Genomic DNA, 9,997 nt, shown 5'->3' with positions numbered 1-9,997 from the left:
GAGTTGTAATGACAAGATAGCCAGATGGCTTTTTAAATACACAGATCGGGGACGGGCAGCAGCGTCTTCGGTGCGACAAAGTCAGCCCTGCGGCCACCAACCTGCCTGCCCAGCTTGGTGACTATGGGCAAAAACCCCTATGAGTTCACGTCAAAAGTTTTGGCCCTCAGTTCCCGGCAGCTCCACTATTACCGGCTACGGCAGCGGCCGCAGTAACGGTGGGGTAGAGGGTACTAAGAATCACTGGGTTAAGAGAGGCCGCCAATCAAAATCAAAAAAGTGTAAAACATCAAAAAAAAATATTTACCCACTAGTCATTCCAGTCCCATAGTAAAATAACTGGCTTCACTTCTATAACATTATAATTCTGTTCCGCGAGTTGTGGGTTCGATTCCCTCCTAAGTCTGGGTGTAATATTTGTAATAATAATATTAATAAAAACTCTTTATTGTACACCAATAGTGAGCAAAATTACAAAAATAAAAACAGGAGATAAGTACAAAAGTTCGTATTTATACATTTATATATGTGTCATTTCTATGTATATTTATTAAAAAAAATTAGCTGTAAGAGTCGGCTGTTACCTATAACACAAGCATTAAGTTGCTTACTTTAGAACAGTGGACCTTGTGTGTGTTTAAAGATGTTTATTTATTTTTCTATTTATATTATATTTAAAAATATGTAACAAGAAACGTTACTTTCAAATTAATTTCTTATATTTTTAAGGATTTTTAAAACACGATAATGTATCGCACTATGATATAAATATTAACTAGCATTTTTTTTCTCTTAGAAATAATAAAACGTTTATTAAAAGAATAATAATTTGGGCATGTTTAAATTAGTTTAAAATGCTAATAGTTCAATAACTTATAATTTAAATAAGATTTAAAGAAGTTCAATAACTTAATTAATTAATAACTTTAATTGAAATTGAAGCGTTTTATTCTAGAAATAAATATAAACCTTAAAAAATCGGTGGTATGTAGATTTCACTAAAAAGAAACTTGTCCAAAAGACTGATTTCAAAATTTGAGTCACTTTCCATAACACGTAACTTGCCTACAACCTATTCAGAATTCTTTAAAAACATTTAAATCTACTTATCAAAATACTAATTCACTGGCTGTGACCCGCGAATTCACTCGCGTTAATTTGAGGAAAAATCGCACTATAATTTATAGCCTATATATTTATAGCCTATAATTATATAGCCTTCCTAGGTAAACGGACTATTTAACACAAAAAGAAAATGTCAATTCAAACAAGTAATTCCTGAAATTAATGCGTTCAAACAAACGAACAAACGAACTCTTTAGCTTTATAATAACAACAGATATATCTTAATATAACAAACAGATATATCTTACAACATTACATCACATTTATCTTTTCTACATCATTAGGAATTTATAACGCAAATACGTAAAAAAGGTACTTCTTGCAATCTTTTGACTTTACAAATACGGAATTTACTTTTTATTGGAAAAATCTACAATTCTCGTTTTACATCGAAAAAGATATCAGAAGGTCTAGTCTCTCCAATTTCAACAACTTAAGAATTTAAGTAGAAAACGTTTCTCAATGTTCGATCGGAAAACTAGATAGTGAAACGCTTTAAAACAAAGTTTCCAATGCACTATGAACAATGCTGAATTTAAGGAACAAGTGCTTGTTTAAATTCCAAGACTAGCCCGTTGGCGCAGTTTGTAAGTGACCCTGCTTTCTGCTGCGGAAGTTATGGGTTCAACTCCCACCCCAAATCTGGGTGTAATTTATATATATATATATATATATATAAATATATATATAATACATATACTTATATATAAACATTTTTAATCGATTTTTGATATGATATTAAAAAATGTTTAGAATTTCTTAATGTGTGGGTAACACAAAAATAAAAATCGTACAAATATAAAATATATGTGTGTATATGTGTGTGTGTGTGTGTGTGTGTGAGTGTTTGTGTGTGTGAGTGTTTGTGTGTATTATTAATAATATACAAGCATTAAGTTGCTTACTTTAGGGACAGACGACCGTGTGTGTGTGTTGTGTAGATATTTATTTATTTATTTAAATTTCTACATTGTTTTATAATGGTGTTTTCACGACATTATTGTAAATAAACGGCCAAGTATGTAAGAAAAATTTGAAGGAATTTCTGGACATTGTGAATATGGCAAATAAAGAGCTCATTATAGCATAATATTTAAATTTATAGTATTACTAGCTGACCCTTGTTGGATGACCCGTTGTTTAGCCATATATATTATTAACCCCCTTAATCGTCTTATAACTTAGGGGTATGAAAAACAGATGTTGGCTGATTATCAGACCTACCCGATATGCACACTAAATTTCATAAAAATCTCTCCAGTCGTTTCGGAGAAGTATTTTAACTAACATTGTGACACGAGAATTTTATATTTAAGATTATTTAACAATCCCGCCATATTGTATACGCCAACCCGCATTGGAGCAGCGTAAAGGATTGAGCTCTGATCTTTCTCCTATATGAGTAAAGAAGCCGAACCCAGCAGTGTGTTCAGTTTTCTTTTTTGAACCCAACAATTCATACACAATACTAGAATCTTCAAAAGTAGTAATGATGTAAAGTATGTAATGAAACTCCGCAAGTAGAATTCACTTTTACAAAAGAACAATACAAAGTAAAATTTTACTATTAAAAGTTTCTTAATTTGAATCCACTATTCTGCTATACAGTAAATACGAATTTTAAAATAGTTCTATTGTGTAATATTATAGAAAAAAGGGACAATATTAGTCTTTTTAATTGGTTAAAGTAATTTATAATATTTAAAGGTATTGATGCAATTAAAACATTGTTTAAATTGATAATGAAGACAAAACATTTTCAGTGTATTCGTAATCAAGTTGTTATACGTTAAACGTTAAGCACTTATCTTTCCGGAACCGTGCCAGAGATGGTGTTCGCGTAAATTATTGCCTTTAAGACCGATAAAGTTTAGGTACTATTGTATTTTCTAACGACAATGAACACGTTTAACACTTGTTACTTGTCCCCTTGCTTTGTATACTAAAGTACGAATACGAGATGATCCAGAACTTTCACTAGGCTAAACGTTTATAGATACTATTAGGCTTTGACGTTTTCCATATTATGGTTTTCTTTTATTTTAACTTTGTTTCTATTAGGTTGTTTTTAAAGATAAAATTATTAGCACGCTCAAATAAACAAATATTTTCTATAAGGTGAATATAATTTTTAAAGCAAACGATATCAAAAATCAACAATATCTTTTTACGAGCGTAAATATAAACATTTAACTGCATCGAACTTTAAGGTTACGCAAAATATTTACCAATGTGGCATTGAAATAAGTTGATATCAAGTAAAATTTATATAAACAGTTTTGAAACCGCTTTTGGAAACAAACAAAGAGTAATTAAATGTTTTGTGATTGAAACCTTATGTCGTCTGAACTTTGTACTTTTAACCGACTTTAAAAAAATATGGAGATACTACGAAATAGCCAATACGTTTGTCAGTTGCGAAATAATTTTGAAACTTTTTACTGTGACGCAATTATCATTTATTTTTATTTTTTATTTTATTTATCATTCCAATACTCTTTGATTGCAGTTCAAAATCTAAAGTCTTGGTTTAACTTGCAATCTTTATATCTAGCCAACAATAGCATTTCAACATTTTAAGAAACTCAGCAAGCAAAACTGAAGACATTATACTCGTACCATCCAGTTTATTTTATATGACAAAGTAAGCCACATTAGAAAGTAATGAAATAAACGTACAGATTTCTTGATACGTTAGCTAAACTTTATATGAAACTAACAGTAATTAATCTTCCTTAGTATTTTTCAAAGTTATTAAATTTCAAGTATTTTTGTAAAGAACTTTAACACGACATTCAGAAGATCATCTTCTGATTATCATAGCGAAATGTGGAAACAATTTTTCGTTGATAGCTCATCCGAAACTGCAATTTCTTTTAACTTAATTAATTTTCTTTACAGCTACGATCTCTGCGATAAAATTTAATATCAAATTCTGTTTTAAGACGTTTACAACGCTTTCGGGAAATTAGATGTGAAAACGTTAAGACACTTAAATATAATTTATGTTGTAGCATCTCGCAATAAGTAATTATTTATTTAAATTAAATAAGGTAATACGTAAATACATTTACATTTTGCTCTCTTGGATAAGTCTATGTATATTATTTTGTAATTTATGCTTTGACATCAAAAATTTTCCACCACGCTAGTCTAATACGGGTTGACGGATATATTCCCTACTATGAGTAACGATCGCTATCAGGTGTACATGATAACAACCGGGACCGACGGCTTAACGTGCTCTCCGAGGCACGGTGGGGAGACCCACAAGGACTGCACAAATACCCAGACCACGGCAAACAACTGTATGGCCAATACAAATGTTTGTGACGTGCGGGGATCGAACCCGCAACCGCCAGCGCAACTGGTACAATCCATGGCTGTAACCGTTCTTCTCTTAATCTTATAATCTTATCTTTAAATCAATTTTGGTCTAATTCTTGCATAATTTATAACAAAATAATACTGAGAATTTTGTTAATTTTGACGAATCGTATACAAATTTAGATTTCTCTTCTTGCTTTAGAAAGTTTTATGACACTAACATATAAGTTCCACATAAAATATAACGTAACGTCTTTTGAAGCAGAATAGCAGCTATAAAAGTCAAATCCGACAATTTCAAAACAGCCAACGACAGATAATTCGGTGCAGTTTATTACACACAATGTAAACGTATTGTGTATTTGGTGAGACATTTGCTATCTTGCTTTAACATCATAAAATCAGAAGAATATAATATAAGTATGTAGTAGTTTTTATTTAAACATTGTTATTAATTGTAATTGTTTATAATTTAATTACATCACATTTCATGACCATATGCTAACTTTACTACTACTAAATTGAAAAAAAAAATCATAAAAAAGTGTTTATTGGGTTGTACTACCTTATTTTTTGTATTTTAATATAATATATATTTTACTATACTATCCCCTATTATTATCCAGTTTATATATATAAACTAGCTGTGCCCGCGACTTCGTCTGCATGTTCAGTTCGCAGTTATAAAATATATTAAAAAAATCAAATATAAGTAGCCTAAGTTACTCCTTATTACATTAGCTATCTGCCTATGTTACTCCTTATTATATCAGCTATCTGCCAGAGAAAGTCCTATCAAAATTGTTTCAGCCGTTTCAGAAATTAGCCGGAACAAACAGACAGAAATTATAAAAAATTCTATTTTACATACACATATGAATTTAGTAGGAAGCGGTTATTTTAATAACAGACTACACTTCAATTTTATTTATTTGTATAGATATAAAATAAAATCATGTAAATACTATTTGATTTCTCTTTTATAAATCAAAAATTTAAAAATAAGAACACAAAACCCGCGTTAATTGAATTAAACTATTTACACATAATTTCCGTGGAATGAAACAATTGTGTTTATACTCTAACAATTGTGTTTATACTCTGTCAAGTCGTTTTAAATTCTTGTTACTTTAAATTAATGTTTTCCCCTTAGTTATTTTTTATTTGTAATTTAGTGCAAGCGTATAACTAAGATAGCTAAAGTATATCTCAGTCTTAATATAATACGGATAAACGACATAATATGTTAAACAATTTAAATCAAAATTAAGCTTAACTGAAACATTCTCTTTTTATATTACACACAAATATATTTTTGTTTAAATCTATTAAAATGTAGCATTTAAAAGAATAATGACTAAATCCAGCTAATCAAATAAATTTTATCTCAAAAAGCTACATAGAGTAGAATTTTCTGTAATTAATCGAAACATTTCTTGAAACCGACATAATCCGGTGTACCCTTTTCGCTCGGTTTATAGCTAGCTGGCTAAAGCTTAAATCGCCTTGAAACTCAAGTCCATTTAACTGCAGAACACGTTTGTGGACTAATTTCTTTGTTTCAAAATACCCCTTCATTTTTGTCAAAAAAGCCCAAATTAATGGCAAGCAGGGCTAGGACTTTAAAGGCGCAAACGATTTCCTATTTATATATCTTTCTATCGAAAAGATCTTGTAAGACTTAAAACTTTTTTTTTTGTATTTAAAGGGCAGTTAAATCAAACGCATATCTAATAATAACTATAAGAAAAAATAATATTTTTTTAATTTTTACTTCTGAGTATTTTTAGTCTTTCACTCGGTCTGCATACGATTTAGCTCCAAAGTACTTGTTTCAAGAAGGTCTAAGAGGTTTAGTCTAAATGTAATAAATGATGAAACTCCGAAACGAATCCTCAAACTCGTTAGCAAAGACAATACACGCCGTCTTAGAATTTATCTAGTATTGTTAACAGTTTTGGATGACTTTGTATAGAGTTACCCCTCTCAATAAGGACATAGTTAAAAGTTAAAAAGTGTTTAGGCTACCATCTCTGGCCTTGATTTTTAACCGATTTCATAAAAGAGTAGTTAATCAATTCGGTACACCGATATTACGTCGAGAGTTCTGATCTGATTAACGTGGTTCTTTTTTTGTTCGTTGCAGAATAGTTGCAGAATAGTAATTTTCACGATACTTTGTGTTTGAATTTTTTTTAGGGGAAACAACGAACCCTACAATAGTCTACCTGATCTAATCTAGAAAAATCCTATTGTAGTTTACAAAACCACCTATTAGACACTAAAGAGTAAAAAAAATACGTTAAAAAATGATCGACTTAAAAAACTAAAAAGGAAAAAATAACCTAATAAAAATTTATTTAGAAACACACCTTATGCAACCCTATTAACATTAATAAAATGTTATTTGTATGTGCTATCTACTGATAGACTTGACGTCGGTACTAAGCTAAATGTAACACTTACCGTGACTTCGTCTAGAACAAAACGACCCGAGCGTAGAAGGAATTTAATTACAGTAATTAACCAGTATTCATTTAAGTGTTTATAATATTGAGTTTTATTTGGTTTTGAGCCTGGGGCCTTTATCAATCTTATTTATTAACGTTTCCAAAATAATAAATATTCTGATTGAGTAGGCGTATAGCAAAGGATTTTCTATAAGAGTTCTGTTTTGCACGAGGATAACAAAATGATAAATAAATCTGATTAACTTTGATAGTACAATTAATGTGTTATTTATTGGTCGAAATGGATACTAATGATAAATGAGACGGGATGAATTTGTTTGTTCGCCTTCTTATCAAAAGTCAGAATATATTCATTTCAAAGTAATTAAGATAAATTAGATAGTTTGTTTATCAAGTAAAATTATAGACTGTAAAACTTATTCATGTAACTTACTTAGGATGTGTAACTATAATCAACAAGGCGACCTGGGTACCATCGCATATTTTGTAAATGCTAGTTGATTACACCATCTTAACTGCAGTTAAAATGACGACCCAAGTACTCTAAAATCTATTAAGTTCAATCTAGAACAAGATATCTTTAATAAAATATCTTTTACGAATGAATTTTCAAATTAAATTAAACTGCTGCAACTGCTTTGAATAAAAAATTAAATGTACAGTAAAACAGCAAGTTTAGTGTACTATTTTACTTGTGCCGTAATATTAATTCTTAATTAAAAACTCTGCGTTTCTTTAAGTACTTCAATTCATCTTTGCTCCTGGTGTGTTAGTGTCTACTTATTAAATTGAGCGGTTCAGCATGAACATCCCACTGCTGGTTATAGGTATCTTTCGCCATGTAGGAGAAGGATTGAAGCTTAATCCACCACGATGCTCCACTGCGGGTTGGCGGATATGTTCCCTACCATGAGTAACGATCGCTATCAGGTAATTACGATAACAACCGGAATCAAAGGCTTAACGTCTTCGTCGAGGCACTTGCAGATGTGTTTATTATTTTTAGAAAAAATAAGACATTGACATATCGTCGTAAGTATATTTAAAAAAGCCGTCATGACTATATCTCTCGTCACTCATACGCATTTCTTCTATTCAATATTCAAATATATACAAGTTGACGACGCGTTGGCGCAACGGTCACAGCACTGGTTTGAGGCTGTTGGGCTGGCGGTTGCGGGTGCGATCCCCGCACATGACAAACATTTGTATTGGCCATACAGGTGTTTGCCGTGATCTGGGTATTTGCGCTGTCCTTGTAGGTCTCTCCACCGTACCTCTGATCTTTCTTTTACATGGGGAAAGAGGCCTATGCCCAGCAGTGGGATATTACAGGCTAAAACGATATACGAGTTTATGAATTCAAGTTATACATGGCATACGCACACATTGAAAGCATCTATGATTATTTATAAAATTTATTTTTAATTGAAATTACTTTTGACGTAACTTATAATTTTTTTTATATAAAAACAGTAATAACAAAAATAAGGTCTTTATTTTAAAATGTGATAGTTTCTTGTATGGAACCTCATTAGTGTGCCGTATACGTTAGAACGGTTATCTAGTCTTTGTTATATCGTAAGACAAAAATTCATCCGAGAACTTTTACGTAAATTTCATACTGTAAACAAAAATGGCATCATAGCCCAAGAAGATAACAAAAATTACATATTTAAAAGCATTGAAAACAATAAATTTTCTTCGTAATTAAAGTAAAACATTATATTCAAGTTAAAACGTCTAATACGGTCACAACACACTGTAGGTACTGATTATATGCTCAGAGTTAATGGCCTGTCAACAACAGCGTTACAAGTGATACTCTAGGTAAAATAAAGTTAACTGTGCGACCAAATCAAGTAAAGCACTCGCAGAGAGACTATTTCACGTAGAGATCATTTATGGTAAAGATAACCGAATTATATCTATTATACGTGAAGCATGAGGTGTGGCTACGGTAGCAAAGAATATAGCCACACCCTCTCTTCCAGTGGGTGTCGTATGAGGTGACTAAGGGATAACACAGTTCCACTATCACCTTGGAACTTAAAAAGCCGACCAATGGCGGGATAACTATCTAATTGCTGGCTTTGAAATACACAGACCTAAGACGAGCAGCAGCGTCTTCGGTACGACAAAGCCAGTCCTGCGGTCAGAAACTCGCCTGCCCAGCGTGGTGACTATGGGAAAACACTTGAGTTCACGCCATTTTCGGCTGAACTTGTGGAGGCCTATGTCCAGCAGTGGACTGAGGCTGAAATGATGATGATGATACGAGAAGCAAAAACTTTTTATCCCTTTTTTACGAAAATTGCTCGGAGAAGTATGCGATTTCATACACTTATAGTTTATATAGAGAAGGAGTGCAGAATACTAATTTTTTTTTTTAAATTATGCATAAAAATATATTAAATCAATAAAACAACATTACACACACTACCATGTATATGACACTCACACGCATATTATACATACTATTTTGTTGATTGTCAGTCTGTAGCGAAATCGGAATTTTTAAAAAAAATGTTCTTTATTTTCATTATATTTCATTATTTTGGGTTTAATTTTAATTTAAATTTTCAATTAGGGTCGAATTTCGATCACTAGGCGACCACTAGTTGTTATAAAAGTACGATAATAAACATAAGAGTAGAAACAATTTAAAAATAAAATTTATAATAAGCTATCTATATTTATTATTCATTATATGGCATTATATTTAAATTAAAATTTCCCCTCAGAACAGAATTACATTAAGAAATGAAAAATTCTCGCGTAAAGAACTAATATACATACATCAGAAAACAAGCTCAGTTTTTTTAACATGTGTTATACGTATATTTGTTAACGCCTAAAACTTTCACGATTTACACGAATCACATATTGCATGTATTTTTATGAAAAAGAATGCTGAAAATTTTTCGAATCGAAATAGATCAACCGTCGCGTCGCTTTAAAACTATAATAGCTGAATTTTCTTATTGTTGTTATTTTATTGATCTACTCAGTAAACAAATTTGTTTTAGCGTAACTGTCCGTTATCAAAATTTTAGTTAGTAAAACTCTAACAA

This window comes from Melitaea cinxia, chromosome 13, assembly GCF_905220565.1.
Source record: "Melitaea cinxia chromosome 13, ilMelCinx1.1, whole genome shotgun sequence".
NCBI classification, from domain to species: Eukaryota; Metazoa; Arthropoda; class Insecta; order Lepidoptera; family Nymphalidae; genus Melitaea; species Melitaea cinxia.
The sequence above is the reverse complement of the archived record's forward strand: the minus strand, read 5'-3'. Positions refer to the sequence as shown.